At 46.1% G+C, this 16,141-nt stretch overlaps 1 long non-coding RNA gene across 1 annotated transcript; it reads left to right on the top strand.

Moving 5' to 3' along the window:
- Positions 1 to 627: 627 nt before the first annotated feature.
- LOC132360688 (uncharacterized) lies at positions 628 to 10,745 on the top strand. The gene is made up of 3 exons (XR_009501160.1): positions 628 to 734; positions 8,049 to 8,123; positions 10,415 to 10,745. It is a non-coding gene; the product is annotated as an uncharacterized LOC132360688 (long non-coding RNA).
- The last annotated feature ends 5,396 nt before the right edge of the window (positions 10,746 to 16,141 follow it).

The following is a 16,141-nucleotide window of genomic DNA, read 5'->3' on the forward strand; positions in this document are numbered from 1 at the left end:
CTGAATGTGTCCTATTAATGATATAATATCAGATGGAACATGTAGGATGATGGATGAAAATGTGTACATGTTCACTGTATTACACTAAATTATAGTACAGAAAATGGAAAGAACATACAGATTATGGTCATCAAAATCAGACAAATGCTAACTTGGTGTGTGTACTAACCCACTGATTTCAGGTATAATACTTCAAGAAAGTGCAAGCTGACTTACAGTGATAATAGATATACTCTTGACTGAGTCACTTATTAATCCTTCAGTGAGTCATTTTAACTATAAGTAACAACCAGAGCCAGCAGGGTGCAGGTGACGTGCCATCAGCATCAGAGTCCCAAACAGTTTGCTGTCTTCCTGCCCAGGATCACAGTGGCACACCTAGAAATGTAATGGCATTTAGTCTTATAGGATCTTATAGGACAGTATTTTTTCTAGTGACAGGAAACATGCTGGTTAAATGAAACACATCTTCAAAGAAAGGGATTTTCTGTGTATGTGATCTACATTAATCTTAGAGCCAGAGATTCAAAAGGGAGTTGACCTGAAATTTGGGTCCCCTAAAAGCTCTTCGTTGTTCGTAAAGTGCAGTTTACTTAGGATTTTTTTTTTTCTCCTAAAGGATCCGAAAATGTTGGCCTGTAACCAATGAATCTCGCCATGTAGGTGCATTTTCCTCTGGGGAAGGTAAAACACACCTTGTGAAGTAAGGACGTGACCAAATGATGGCTTTTGGGGTATTCATTCAGCTCTTACTATATAAAACGTTTGTTTTATTCCCCTTTTCCCCCATTCATGTGTGCTTATTAAAGGAAACTAAATATAATTGAACTTCATGCTTAGAAAAATGTAATTTGGTACAAGAGGATCCCTAGATCGCTCTGTAATTTCTCAGGATATATATTAACAGCAAGTGGTAAGAGATGAATCCGTCTTATCTGAAAGCCTTTTAAGAAACCATTCAGTTTCAGTGCCCAGTAAACTGTGCTGAAAGGGAAAAGTCATCTTTTAGTCCAGGGTTCCTTTTTGCTCCCAAGGACATTGTATGAATCCATAATAACTGGGCCCATGTAAGGATACTCCAGGTCAGTCCCATCCTGAAGCACAAGCGTCCTGACTTGTCTTTATCATATAGTCACCGTCCCAGGCCAGCACTGAATTTAATCAGATACCAAGCAGTGTTTTTAATAGTGTTAATGGGTTTGCTCTCAAAAAACACCCACCACTTCTCGGTTGTGTACTAGTTAATAACACAGGATGTCCCAGTGGGAACTCAACAGTGGAGCACAAATGGCTAAAGTAAGGTATACCTTTTTTTTAGACAAAATGCAGATTTGTCTAGCTGATAAATTTGGGCATGACTCCTTTTGTACAATTGCATTAAGATACTATTTAAATAGTTCTAAAATATTTACTTAGGATGCTTACAGTTGCAAGGAAGAAAAAACCCAATTCAGAGTTCCTGAAACAGGAAATTGGCTCACTATAAAATGAAAGGTAAACTGGGCTTTCAGGATTGATTAATCATGTTACTCCAGCTCCGTGTATCTGTAATTTTCTCAGCTCTGCCCTCCTGTGTATGCTGGCTTTCTTTTCAGACAGGAACTAAGTGTCTATTTCTAGACCTCACTCCATACTCATTATCATTCAGAAAAAAACACTTCCTGTTACCTCCCTAAGTGGGAAAATCTCCCAGAAGCCTGAGCATATTTCTCCTTGCATCTCATTAATGTAAGATTTGACAGATGCAAGATCCTTAACCTGTCCCTATGTCCTGATTTTCTGAACCGGTCACTGATAAGAACAGTCACCATGATTGGCTCAGACAAATCAGAGCTTAGCCCGGAACCCAGAGCCCACCCCGCAAACAGCATGGTTGCTATACGATGTGTGCAAAGGAGTTGCCGCAGTGTCCACAACAGGTCTGTACATAGCATTTTGGAACTTGAGTATTGTTTTCAAGAAACAGAGACTCAGACTACCTACAAAATAAGGTGTTTCTTTTAGGATGCATCTGTAGCAGACCTAGAACAGAAAGTCAGCAGAAACTGAGGTAGACTAGGTCCAAATGTTTGCTCTTTTTTTCTGAGGGGCTTCCTTACATCTCATTGTGCTTCTGCTTTTCTCCATGTAAATTATTTCCTTCCTTAACTTGTTGGAGAAAAAAAGAAAAAAGTAAACACCTAGACATAGGATGATCTTTAGGAAAAGGCTTTTAATGATGGGTTCAGTTTCTAAAGGACTACTCAGATTTCCTATTCTTTTTTCAGTTAGTTACGGTAAGTTGGATTTCTCTAGGACTGCACATCTCAAACTTTTTGGTCTCAGAATACTTTGACATTTAAAAAAATTACTGAGCCCCCCCCCCCCACCAAAGAACTTCTTTTTATATAAGAAATACTTATATTTACTGATATCTATTGCATTAGAAATTAAAACTACAAATACTAAAGATGTTATTTCTAAATGAATTAATAAATAGTGAACTCATTACATGTTAACATAACATTTTTATTTAAAATAGTGCTTCCAAATTTTAAAAATTGCATAAGACATCTGAACTATCTGCTGCTACATACAATGTGTGCTGCATTACATTATTTTGATTGAAGTATATGAAGAAAACCTGACTTCATACATATATGTAGTTGGAAAAGAGAGGAATATTTAAATAGCCTTTTCAGATAATTGTTAATATTCTTGTTTTGTTACTTCACTAAAATTTGCTAAGTGGTAGTTTCTTAAAGCTTAATCTACTGAGCTGAGTGAGATGAGTGTTCGGAGAAATAAAATGGTTTATTTACTGAAAACCATCCACACCAGAGGCTTATGATTCATTTTGGAAGACCTTAGACTTCCTTTTTTTTTTTTTTTTCAAAAATATCGGGCCAGAGGACAGGAGGCAAAAAATAACTTCACTTGGATAATATCTTTTCCTTTCTGGAAACGAGAGAACTATCCAGTTCCACGAGTTCTGACATGTTCTAGTTAACATCTCTCTTTCTCAACCTGTGTTGGGTCACCCTCTGGGTATGCAGGTCAGAAAGAAAACCTACAGGTTATGTGGGTCATGGGTGAGGGCCAAAGAAATGATAAGTACTGAAGCAGGAAAAGCTCTGGTGTCTCCAGTGATTAGATGTTGAGGTGTCACTACCAAGGCGAGCACTGGCTCATCTGCCCACGGCCAACCCAGCAAGCCTCATAGAACTGGGTATTGGGCCTAAAAAATACGAGCTCCTCAGCCCCTGCACTTCTAGAGAACATGAAGAATAAGGTTAAATTTAGGATGCATTTTTTCATAATGAAGTTTTCATTAACATCACTTTGTAGCTAAAGTTGCACAGAGTGTGTTTTAGGTAAAGGAGGAAGATGGCTTAAGAGCTAGAATTAATGTGGAGAGAGAGGTTCTGGAGAGAGGCAGATTGGCTATTCAGATATGCTTGGCTTTGGGGTTTGTTAGGGTTAGTACTCAAACTTGATTTTGTCAGAACCTGAATTAACTTCAGAAGCAGTTCATGGTAATGAAAGTAGTAGAAGGTCAATATGTTGATGAAAATGCCAGTTTATTGATTGACCAGTTCTAGAGATTAGTGCACTCCCAGCCTCGTAAGGTAACTGTTAGGCCACTTTGGTCATCAGAAGTTAGTTTATGGACATAGAATTAGAGCACAAGGAACATCATTTTTTATAATTCTGAACATTTTTTTTTCCTGCCTTGGGAAAAGCATGCTTTATAATTTTTCTACTTTTTAGTGATGGAATATTTATGTCCATCAGCTTTAGTTTTTTCACTGTGCAGTAAACACTGTCAAATTTTGATCTTTGGCTTCCTTTTACTAGACTCCAAGCAGACCACATTTCTTCTGTTGTCACATTCTTCCTTCAGGTGTGTCAATACAACTGTGTTAGGCTCCAGCTTTCTCACAGTCAGCTTCTGCTGAGATGCTATAATTGGATTACTCAACACCTTGCCCTTCCTGCTTTGATTGCAGAGAATTGGTCTTACCCACTGGTGTGAAGTTCACTAGTTCAAACATGGGAAAATCTCTTTATCTTACAGTTCAGAGGACACAAGTTTACTACACCTCCTACTTCATTACATTTCCAACTAAGAATAATTTAATTATTTTCTCCAAATACACTCATCAATTTGGGGAGGGGAAAATGTCCCACTCATAACTTTTAAACTAAGAGCAAACGTGTTTTAAGAGATGAAAAGCAAAGTCTAATTTTAAAAAGTTTAGAATTCGGGATCTGTTTAGCTTGAAAGGGATTGTTGTAAGTTATCTTGAAAATATTCAGTGTTCAAGGACAGAAGATAAATGACACTGACAGACTGATTAGACACAATCTAATAGTGTAAAGACATTAAAACAAGATGCTGACATGTCGTGGCAGAGGGCTGGCATATGATAACTCTTGCCAGATTAAAGATTCTGGAAAGTAATAAATTATATTTCCACTGCAAATCTGAGCAAAAGGACTCTATATAAAGCAGTAATGACACTTTGAAAAGTGTTTATCGAAGTAAACATGTGAGTCCCTACTGTGTACCAGATAAATTCACAACAAACCTGCCATATGTTTTTACTGTCTTGCATACGTGAAAATTGAGGGTTAAAAGATAGTTTTAAGGAAAAGGTAAAATCATGGTCCTCAGATATAAAAATGTACTGCATGTGTTCAAGACTTTATCTGATGCATTAATCTGAAGAACTAACCACATGTTATGACACATTCAAATTTAAATTTTTTTAGAAAAGGGCACAAGTGGATGTGGAGTAAAAGAATGTTAAAAATGAATTGTGAAACGGAGACAAATTGTTTTGGTTTTTTGTCCATTGAACCTCTACTAGAGGAGACAGAATTTACATGACTTATTTGATACCTACATTTTACAAAGTTATAACTCCCACAGAATCAGAACCTGATAAGACAGAGGGGTATGCTATAGACGGTGCATAGTTTTCCATTGGCGTACAAGTTTTGTCTACCTTATTTTCAGTAATTGGCCTGAGATAATCCACACAATAAGTGGCATGATGGAGAAAATCTGGGGGGTGGTGTCCAGGACATTTGAATTGCAAGGGAAGCCCTGAGGATGTCCTCGGAGGCTGTTGTGATTCAGTCTTGAGGCAGTGTTGGCTGGGACTGAGGTGTTGACTGTAGGGCGTTAGTTAGCCTCTGTAGAAGCAGACTCTGAGGCTGGGGGTTTTGCACAGTTTATTGGAGATGCTCTTCAGGGACAGAATAGGTGAGGGAGCACAAGAAGCTGGATTGATGGAACTGCTGATGCAGTTACAACAAAGGCTTTAGTTAAAAATCCATGGGAAGATCTGGAGCCCTTCTGAGATGTTCTGAGGACACACCTGGCAGTACTCCTGACAGCTGGGATAGGGATCGTTATCTCCATCCTGAAGTGGAATCTGGGCAGAGACCACAGCGCCCAGTGCAGTTCTTGTCCTGCTCACATCCACGTGTCTCCCTCTAGCACCCTTTTGAGATTTCTCCTGACGAGCACCTCTGCTAGTCTAGGTGCTGACCTGCTCTTACCGTAAGCTTACCTGCTGGGATGACCCAGACTCCCTCATCCTTGAGAGCTCTGAGCCTCTGGTCACCAGGCCCTTCTCAAGCAGTGACTGCTGTACCTGACTGACCATTTTCCATTTAAATTGGACAAGGGATTACCAAGAGACACTCCAGTGTATCACCTGGACGCCAGGCGTGTCTCTCCTCCTCCCATTGCGTGGCAGCCCCGCCTCCCCTAATTTCCTTTCCACCAAGGAAAGAATGTGGTGGTGACTTCTTTCGTGCCTGCTGGCCTCATTGCACAAAGGACCCAAAGTGACTGGGCGATAGCCGTAGCTTACAGTTGAATGGGACTCTTGCTATATCCTCTGACGGAAGATTTCTCCCTTTGGAAAGCAGGTGCTTTAGACCCACTGAGCCTAAAGTTGTGGGACTAGGAAGCACAAGTTCCCCAAGAGGGTCATTGGTAAAGATGGTTAGCGGGGCCGTTCCCATTTCTAATTGTTTGTTCCCAGTCTGGTGTATTCCGCCAGTTGGGGCCACTGAACCACTAGAATGGTCATTGATTTAGGATGTATCCTGCAGTCCTGAAGGGTGGGTGGTGCCCCATCCTCACAGGATATCATTTCCAAACTGGCGCCTCAGCTGCACATTTAAAATGTCACTTAATTGTTCTATCAGAGCAGCAACTTTTCCAGTACATGATAGCACCAGTAGATCCCATGACCATGTGCCCACTGTTTCACTCTCTTTGCTGTAAAGTCCCACGGTCCTATTCAGTGCCACATGGAATCCTGTGTCAGTGGGTCTGACACTCTGTAAACCCTCATACGATCATAGTGCTGAAGCCCTGCAAGCAGGAAAGGCGAGACCGATTCTCATAACGTGTGTCAATTCTAGTCAAGATAAATGACTGCCCCACCTAGAGTGGAAGGGGTCCACTTGCCATCAGGTGGATGGTTTTTCTCCTTGAGGGGTGGGTATTGAGTCAATATACAATATACAGCAGTGATCTCTAGCACTCAGGTTAAACATTTGGCAACATCAGTAGCTAGACCATCCTTGGTGAATGGAATCCCAGTGTGTATCTGCCATTGCTGCCACCATGGCTACTCCTTTCATGTACACATTTTGCCAGCACAGGAGTGACTAACGAAGAATATAGCAGATATCAACTGCCCAAATCATTTGGACCACTTGGTTGTTTAGTGCCTCTTCCATAGTAGATGCTCTCTGGTGGCCATTAACACCATTCAAAGATTTTTATATACCACGCCCACTCCCATAGACCATCCATGTGCCCCAACCTGTGTCCCTAACCACCTTAGCTTTCTCCTCCTAGGTCTTTGACCAATCAGCCAAGCCATTAGTTCATGTTTTTTCTGGCCTTGGACTCGTTCTGATTCCACACAAAGTGGATGACTGGATAGCCTGATTTTTGCCTTGCAGTGATTTCCCTTCACCGCTGTCTTAAAGGGCCACCTGAGTGGGGCTGCGTTGTAGCAACAGTCCATTTTTGGCTTGCAACTACCTACCACATGAACCCACCTGTGAACCAAACTTGGCTTTTTTCCTCTTCTGTAAGTTGGTTATAAGGGACACATTCCCATGCCCTTAGCCATAGGGGTGAGCTCGTGTGACAGCAGTGAGTGACATGGCAGGGAGCCTGGGCTGCCTACTCATGCAGCCTACCTGTGTCCCCTCTCCCTGCTCATGTCCAGTGCCCTGTGTACCACTTCCATTTTCAAATGGGTTGCTGCTGAGCCTATTCAGGTTTACGGCTTAATGTCTGACAAGTCACGTAGCCAAGCACTCTCTACCAAGGCCAGCAGCAAACCAGGAGCTGGTATAAATGCCATGGCCTTACTCCAGAATCCTATGAGGCTACATTGTGATTCTCCAGTTAGGTTTACCATAAACCCTATACAGCATCTTTTCCCATCATAGATGCTCTAAATATCATAAGATCTACCAGGTTGTAAGGACCAAGTGGCAAGACTGCTTACACCACATCCTGGACTGGCTGCAGAGTCATTCTCCTTTGGGCCCCACTCGAAGCTTTCCATGTGACTTGGCAAATGGGTCAGAGCAGTATTCTCACAAATGGACTTTGCAGACTTAAGAATCCACGTTGACCTATGGGCATTCTGAGTCCTTTTTAGTGATGGGGAAAATGAGTCCTTTACATTGAAGGGGAAGTTCCAGCAGGCTCCTGAATTTTTATAGGCTTCATCTCCTACCATACTTGCCCCTTCTTGATCATCCAGTCTGACTGGCGTGATGTCATCAAGGTAGTGGACCAATGTAATTTTCAGCAACATGTCTACACAGCTTCCTTCATACCTTTTGATGGAGGGCAGAAGACCGTAAATGTACAGTGTTATCCACCTCACATGAACGCAGGCTGCTTCTGGCCTTCATTCTCAGTAGAGATGGATAAGAATACATTTGCCAGAGTGACCATGTGCCAAGTATCACCATGTACCTGAAGCAGTGTTAATTTGCATTTGTGTTTTTTGTAGGGACCTGACTAGTGAATCAGTTGGGAATATGAGAGCCACCACCCCTCTCCTTTATATCTCTTCTCATCCCCACAGGTATTGTGATTTACTGTCTTGGGTGGAGGGATGGGGTCGGAGGGAGTTTCATAGGCTTCCACTCGGCCTTCCCTAGTGTGGTTGACTAGTTGGTTTGCCTGACTACCAAGTATGCCGACTCTGATCATACATTCAGGGACGAGGGATAAAACACTGGGCAGGTCTGTGGACCCAGTGGGCCCACTCTAAACCAGACCTTCACTAGGACTTTATTTGTATTTTATTTACGTGGTTCTCACATGCCTCCCTGACCCGCATTCTAACAGGGATCATGAAGATGCTTTGGGTGCCCAGTATCCGTGACACCTCAGGTCCTGTTTCTGTGTCCAACCAAGTCATTAGAATCTCTGGATTTTCACCTTGGCCCATAGATCCCTTGGGGAAGGACAGAGGGAATCATTCTGTATATGCTGCTGTGGTATTGCAGGATCCTTCCTCCTGAGGGCCCAGCTTTTCCTTCAGTCACTGACTTCCAGGTCTGAAAGCTGGCCCAGACCCAGAAACTGGGCCACAGATTTTAAGTTCTTATTGGGGTACTTCCCTCAGCCTCCTTGATTTCTTTTGATTGTATAGATTGCGTGATACCCTTATTGGTGCCTGCCTCTCTATCTTGCCCTTCTGAATGCCATGTTCTATTAACCATTTCCACGTTCCTTCTGGGTCAGTCTTCCCAGTTGTCATGCTGACTTTGCTCCTTATCACAATCGTTGCTTCCACCTTGCTTCTGATGCCTTGTGCTTCCTGGCCTCTTTTAATTTGAGACTCTTATCATCCCACTGCTATCAAGGAATCTTGCTCTATAACAGCATCTCCTACCATCCGCCCTGGCCCACAGAGGACAGCCCCCACTAAGCTTTCTCAGTCGTGCTGGTGCCCTTGTCACCAACACATTTCTTACCATTTTGCTAAACAAAGTGATAGGAGGCTGGCCCTCCTTCCCGTGGAATGTAGTTGGTGGGTTTTCTGACTTTATGTAACATACCCATTTTAGCATGCTCACTTCTCTGAGCCTTGGATTCCTTCTCTACCACTTATCATGGCAATTCTGGCATTTCTGTTCTACTTAGTATGGATTATTGCTTTTTCCAGGCTTCTGGGAACCAACCTAGCAGTATATTTGCATAATCTTTTAGGGGCTTTGCCAAGATATCAATCTTCTGTCATAAGAGAGTGTTCTCATATTGATAAACTCTCTCTTTTCCAACTTTGTATTCGGTTTGTCTTGATTCAGCATCCTGCAGACCCAGTCTCATATACACCCTCCTGGCCTCTGCCAGCTCACACTGGCGGGGTCTCACAGCTCCTTCAACCCCTAGCCCTTTCTTCCCCTAGCAGCCCCAGCGCACCCCTGGCCAGGTGATGTGACCCGACCAGTTATTGGCCAGGGAGCCGGGAGGGGAGGTGGGAGCAGATCCTGGAGGGGATGAGCAGCCTTTGAGTCATCTTCAAGCAGCGGAGAGCGGGTCACATCTGCAGGCCAGGGTTTGGGGATCTGGGGCTTCAAGGTTGTCAGGAGCGTCAAGTTGACCTGCAGTGCAGTTACAACAGAGGCATCGGCCAGTCTCACGGGGAGCTCCAGACACGTCACAATCCCTCTCTCAAGTCTCACCTGTTTCCCAGCCAGGCCCTGTCCTTGGCATGGCACACCCGCTGAGTCGAAAATTCAGTCTTCTCTGGAGCTCTGTTCCCTTCGTGTTCTGTCCTGGGCCAGGCCTCAGCTGCTCTGCCCTCTCGCTGAAGGAGAACAGGAATCTCTACATGCTACCAAGGAGGCCCCTCTAACATTGACTCTTTGCCTTATAAATAGGCAAGTAATTGTCCTCAGCCTCTTGCTGTCTTTCTCTGGTGCATCGAGAGCCCTCAGCCTGGGAGGGGTGAAGGGTGCATGGTGGGCGGGGGGAGAAGGTGAGCTGCAATGCAGTCACAGCCAAGGCCTCAGCCTGTCCCACGGGAAGCTCTGGGGCTTCGATGGTCCTTCCAGGTTATCCCGGTTTGAGGTACAGAGGCTGGAACCACCCCTGCCAGCACTGACTACTTACTGGATATGACTAGTCTCCCGGAGGAGACTCAACCTTGGTTAAGTAGCTTCCTTTGGAAGGAGGGCAGTTCCTGGGGAGGGCCTTAGGTTTGAGCGGTCAAGCGGTGGCACATAGCACCCATTGACCCTGGGGATAGAGAGGAGAGCTACAGACAAGAGAATGGCTTCCGGAAGATGAATTGATAGGTTATGCTGACCTGATGGCATAGAGGTCTTTCACTGAAGAAATATTTAATACCCCCTCTGTGCTCAGCCCTGTGCTAGGTACAGATTATGGACACGAAAGGTCCTTGACCTCAAGGAGCTCACAATTGAAACCACGCACCAGTGGAGGAGTCTGGACGTGCCAGGATTTCAGTCTGCAATGTGAGTGGGTGTGTGGTTAAGATAAATCCTGTGATGTGGTGGAGCTTTTTCATTAGCTTCGGAGCTTGTATTTTTCCTCCCTCAAGAGACGCCCAGATCCCTGACTGAAAAGAAGACAGCTTCCTGGAGGGCTGGGAAGGACAGAGCTATCCTGTTGGGACCTGCCCTATCAGCGGTGACACACGGCCCCCCCCCACCCCCCCTCGTGTGTCCCATCTCCCTGACTCGTGCTGTGCGCGGGGACGGGACATCTCAACGGAGCACGGCAGTGATGTGCCGAGTGGCCTTTCCTTCTGTCCGTGAAGGAAATGCCAAGGAAGCTCCCCGTCTCTGCAAATAGAGTGTAGGAAGGGAAGCAGCGGCTGCCTCACTGGTGTCCTCACATAAACTGCCACCAGATGGCAGCAGCCGCTCAGCCCAGGCTAGGGAGGCGTTGAGGACCGGGGCGTGTTGGGTGGGCTGGAGCCCCAGAGACACACGTGCCAGGAGAGGTGTGAGGAACAAAAAATAACTAAACGACAAGGCTCTCAGAGCCTGTTAAATCGGGGGTCTACATGGGGGTAGTTACCCTGGCTGTGCTCCCGGATTCACATGTTTACTGCTTGATGCCGCTGCCTGTTTGCGTGGCCCCTCTGAGTCCTTGCCTCCAGCTAAACGTGGGCCCTGCGGTCATAAACCTCACCATCAGGACTGCCCCTAGAGCATCTGAGGTCTTGCTGAGTCGTTTTTTCTCTCCATCATTTCATTGAGCCTCACAGGAGCCGTCCCTTGAGGCTATGGAGCTGGACCTTCTCCCAGGACCTGCGGGGACACTGTGTGTCTCAGCCACTCAGCCTCTCCTCTCGGGAGGAGGCAGAGGGGGCCTCTGCCCTGCTTCCACCGTGACAGGCAGGGACAGGTGACTGTGACAAGGTCAGCGTGCTGCCTGCCGAGCGTGGTGTGCTTCCAACACCTCAGAGCGATCTTTCCCGTCTGGGCGGTTTCCTGGTGACATCACAGGACCAGCCTCTCGGTGGGGGGGGTGGGGGGAAGAGCCTTGGTGGCCCTGCCACACACGCCATCTAGGACACCAGATGGAAACCACGCTCAGTGGCTGGAGCTGCAGCTCGGTGGCTGGAGGTCTGCAGCTTCCTCAGAGTAGTGAGGGTGGGATGTGCAGAAGAGGAGAGGGTCTTCATGGAGGCGTGGGGAGGCTGCAACCCCAAACTTGGACTCCTGGCCACAGCCAAGATTCGAGGGCCTTCCAGGGCTCACACAGGCTGGATGGGGGCCACCGGGGGTAACCCTGGGCAGGTTGCAGCCAGAGGAGCCTCCTTGGATGTCTGGCCCCATATGAGACCCCAGATTCTCTGCTCATCTTTGGGGGGGGGGATCGGAATTTGTGGTCCAAATTAATTTGAAGGAAAATAAAGTAATATAAAATTGTTAGCAAACCCAAGTTTGTGGAGAAAGATCCTTCCGGCTCGACTGACGACCATAAACTGCCATGTGCCCTCAGACACGCAGACTTCACCCTCCAGCCCTTTGCTGCTATGAGTGGTCCTCTGGGTGCTTCTGCATCAGCAACAGACTCCTATGGAGAGGCGACGGGAACTTGGGGGCATGATAAATCCTTTTCATATAAACTACATGAAAATCACAGCCACTGTTTACCAAGAGCTACCCTGTGCCGGCTGCTTTTCTCCCGGGCTCCTCAACATTTGCACTGTGACATTCTGAGCCCGACACATTGATTTGTGTGAAGTGGGGGGAGCAGCCTGGTAGAGAACTATTGACTTGACAGTAACTCATTTTATCCTCACAACAACCCTGCACTATTACCCCTCTTTTTTTTTTTTAATTACTTTTTAAAAAATTGTGGTGAAATACACATTACATAAAAATTATCATCTTAGCCATTTTTTTAGTGCGCAGTTCAGTGGCACTAAGTACTTTCACATTGTTGTGCATCCATCACCACCCTCTATCTCTGGAACTCTTTCATCTTGCAAAACTGAAAGTCTACCCACTAAACACTAACTCCTTGTTCTCCCCGCCACATTCCCTGACAGCCATCACTGTGCTTTCTGTCTCTACGAATCTGACTGCTCTAGGTACCTCATGTAAGTGGAATCATACAGTATTTGTCCTTTCACTTAGCATGATGCCCTCAAGGTTCATCCATGTTGTAGCATGTGTTGGAATTTCCTTCCTTTTTAAATCTGAATAATATTCCATTGTAGGGTTATGCCACATTTTGTGTATCCATGCATCCACCAGTAGACACTTGGGTTGCTTCCACCTTTTGGCTATTGTGAGTAATGTTGCTATTATTACCCCCTTTTGACAGAAGCGAAAATGGAGGTAGGAGGGGTGAAGTAACTTGCCAGAAGTTCCACAGCTGGTAAGTAGCAGAGCTGAGACTCCAGCCAAGCAGTCAGTTTCAGAGACTGTGCTGTTGACCACGATGAGCCCGTCTTGATAAGTACAGGTAGCCACCAGGAAAGACACCTACTTCCGTTGCCATCTGATCAGCTCGGACCCATTACTGTTTTGCTGGGAAGTGAGTCAGGCTGAAAATTTGGAGAGAGGGGGAGGGGTGTTGGGATTTTGGAAATGATGACTTTTTTTGTTTCGCCATCAAACCTTGAGTCTTATTTTACCCCTGGAAAGTCTAGGTCAAATCAAGGGGTAGAGAGAATTCTTCAGTGAGGAGTCCTCTACAGGAAATTCCCACCATCTCTATTCTCCCACCATCAGTAACCTCAGTTGCCTGATAGGGGATGAGGACTAGGGCTCACATACTTCCATGTACAAGAAGAGCACCTACCCTACACTCCTATAAGGTCTTCCATTTGAAAATCCCTAAACAGGCTCATTAATAAATTTGTCCTTGCAAGTTGACCACATGGCAAGGGCATATTATAAAAGATGCATGTAGTCACTGTGGGGAGGGGAAAGAAACCAATCATCCCATTGTTTCACACAGGGCTTAACAAAAATGTCTAAGTCTACAGAATTTAGGTGTGAAGCATTTGTGGTTTGAGGCTTTACGTAGAAGTCCTCCACACTTCTTGATGAGTCAGCTCCTTGTCTGGATAGCCCCTGTATATCAGATCTTCATAAGAAGACTGACTCTTCAGGTCTGCAGGTCAGACCTGCAGGTTCCCAAGTATCAGATTTCTAAAACATAGAATGGCCCATGGTTTTACCACTTCCCTTGGTGTCAATGCATTTCATTTTGAGCGAAGACAGGAAAAGGCCCCTATGAAATCTCACCGACACCAACAGCAGGAAACATATCACCCGTGTCCACAGTCCCCTCATCTTTTACCTCATCTTTACATCTTTTAACCGAGGAGACTTGCCTGGTAGGCTCGCTTCCTGCCTTCTTTGCTGGGTTCTGGAAGATGTTGTAAACAGCATGAAGAGGGGAGGCAGGCTCTTATTCTTCCCTCTCTCCACTCAGTATCAGCATGGTAGTTTGCAGAGAGAAAGCAAACTCAGTTGTTCTTTCTGTCTGAAAATTGTCCAGTTGCAAGGGGAGAAAGTAAAAACTGAAGCTTGCTATGTCTTTTTTGAAACTTTTACAAAAAGTCTGGCATCTGAGAGATCTGGTAGCCTGGTTACAGCACAATGAGTTAATGGGGGGAGGTCCCACACCACCTAAATCCCATGAAGTCTGAGGACCACCAAACCACACAGGAGATCAGGAGACTGTGAACACACAGGACACCTTGCACTGCCGGGCTCTTGTCTCCTGACTCAAAAAATCTCCTTCCCCTTCAGCCCAGGACATCTAGGGCTTGGAGTTAACCTGTTGTGGGAAAATACAAAGTATATATGTGGTCTTCCCCAGTTCCCGATAGAGACACCCTCAAAACCCTTGGAATTGACTGTCTTATGTGCTAATGAGATGATTCATGGTGGGGGTCGAGGGTGGGGTGGGTTGATAGCTTCAGCATAGGGTCTGGTCACCAGAAAAGTCAACTCTGTGATTAGAGGGTTAGAACTTTCAGCCCGACCCCCGCTCGCAACCAACCGCAGGGAGAGGAAGCGAGCTGGAGACTGAGCTCGATCACCAGCGGCCAATGATTTAATCGATCGTGCCTGTGTAATGACACCTTTAAAAACACTGAATGATGGGGTTTGAGAGCTTCCGGGTTGGTGAACACATCAATGTTCTGGGAGGGGGGTGCACCCAGAGCAGGCATAGACGCTCCGCACAGCCCCCCATCTTGCCCCGTATGTCTCTCCCATTACATTTGGCTGTTCCTGGGTTGTATTCTTTATAATAAGCTGGTAAATGTAAGTAAAGTGCTTTCCTGAGTTCTGTGAATCCGTCCAGAGGATTATCAAAGCTGAGAAGAGAGTCGTGAGACCCCTGAACTTAGAGCTGGTAGGTCAGAAGTACAGGTGGCCCCTGGCACTTGTGACTGGCATCTGACGTGGGGACCGTCTTGTGGGGCTGAGCCCTCAACCTGCGGGGTCTGTGCTACCTCAAGGCAGTTGGTGTCAGAATGGAATTGAACTGTTGGACACCCAGTTGGTGTCAGAGGATTGCTTGTTGGTGTGGAAAATACCCCGCAGACACTACCTGTTTTCTCACCAAACACTTCCCTGTTAAACTATAATCTGTTTCTACTACCTTTTTTCCCCTCTTGCAGTTCCACTTTTCCTGGAGGCCTGGGTGATTAGCCTAGATTGTAACCTACACCCACTGACAGCCAACCGCGTTGACACTTGAGGCATGACAGTTCTTTGCCTTGTACCATGTTTAACAGCATCCCTGATCTCTACCCAGTAGGTGCCAATAGCACCAACCTACAAGTCCCTGGCTTTCCGAACAAAGTGTGATAATTCCCTCGTGCAAAAGCTAGACCTTAAATAAAAAAGTGTGATCGAGTCATGAGGAGAGACCTGGGGCCTGGTCCTGGCTCTGTTCCAAACTCCCTCTGTGATTTTGGGCTGGGATACCTCGCCTCTTGGTGTCCTCAACTGTGAAAGGAGGGTCCGACCAGATCAACCTAAGTTCCGTTCAGCAACAAAATGTTATGCTGCTGTGCTTGTTTCCCCCCCATGTGGAAATTCAGCCCCTTAAAGGTAGTAAGTCGGGCTTTGACCTGTTTCTTGTTTCCTTAAGGCCTGAATTCCCATCTGTCCGAATGACTTGACCCTGGCTCTTCCCTTTCACAGGGTGAGGTCTGCAGGTGCCTGACGGCGGGTCTGTGTGGGGCACAGATGGCTGCTGACAATCTGAGGAGAAGCTACCCTGTGACTCTGGAGTTAACTGCAGTTAAGGAGTCTCGTGGGCTGCAAAAGAGCACCTTCCCCCCGAGCCTTCCCTGAGAGCCCAGCCCAGAATGGTGCCTTTGCAGGCAGGAGTGTGTGTGTGTGTAGAGGGGGGTAATGTGGGAACCCAGAGGGACCACAGGTGGACACCCAGGCAGGGATCGGAAGCCTGGCCTCGCCGCCCGCGCATTCCCTATAGGGTCGGTAGCCCTCACAGGCCAGCCTGCTCTGGGCTGAGCACGTTCCGGAGCCAGCGGTCACCAGCTGCTCACCCTTCTGGAGTGCTGTCCTTCGGAGAGAGGTGTCTATCCTTTCCAAAGATAGAAAACCTGTGCTCAGCAGG

This window comes from Balaenoptera ricei, chromosome 2 (genome assembly GCF_028023285.1).
Source record: "Balaenoptera ricei isolate mBalRic1 chromosome 2, mBalRic1.hap2, whole genome shotgun sequence".
NCBI lineage: Eukaryota > Metazoa > Chordata > Mammalia > Artiodactyla > Balaenopteridae > Balaenoptera > Balaenoptera ricei.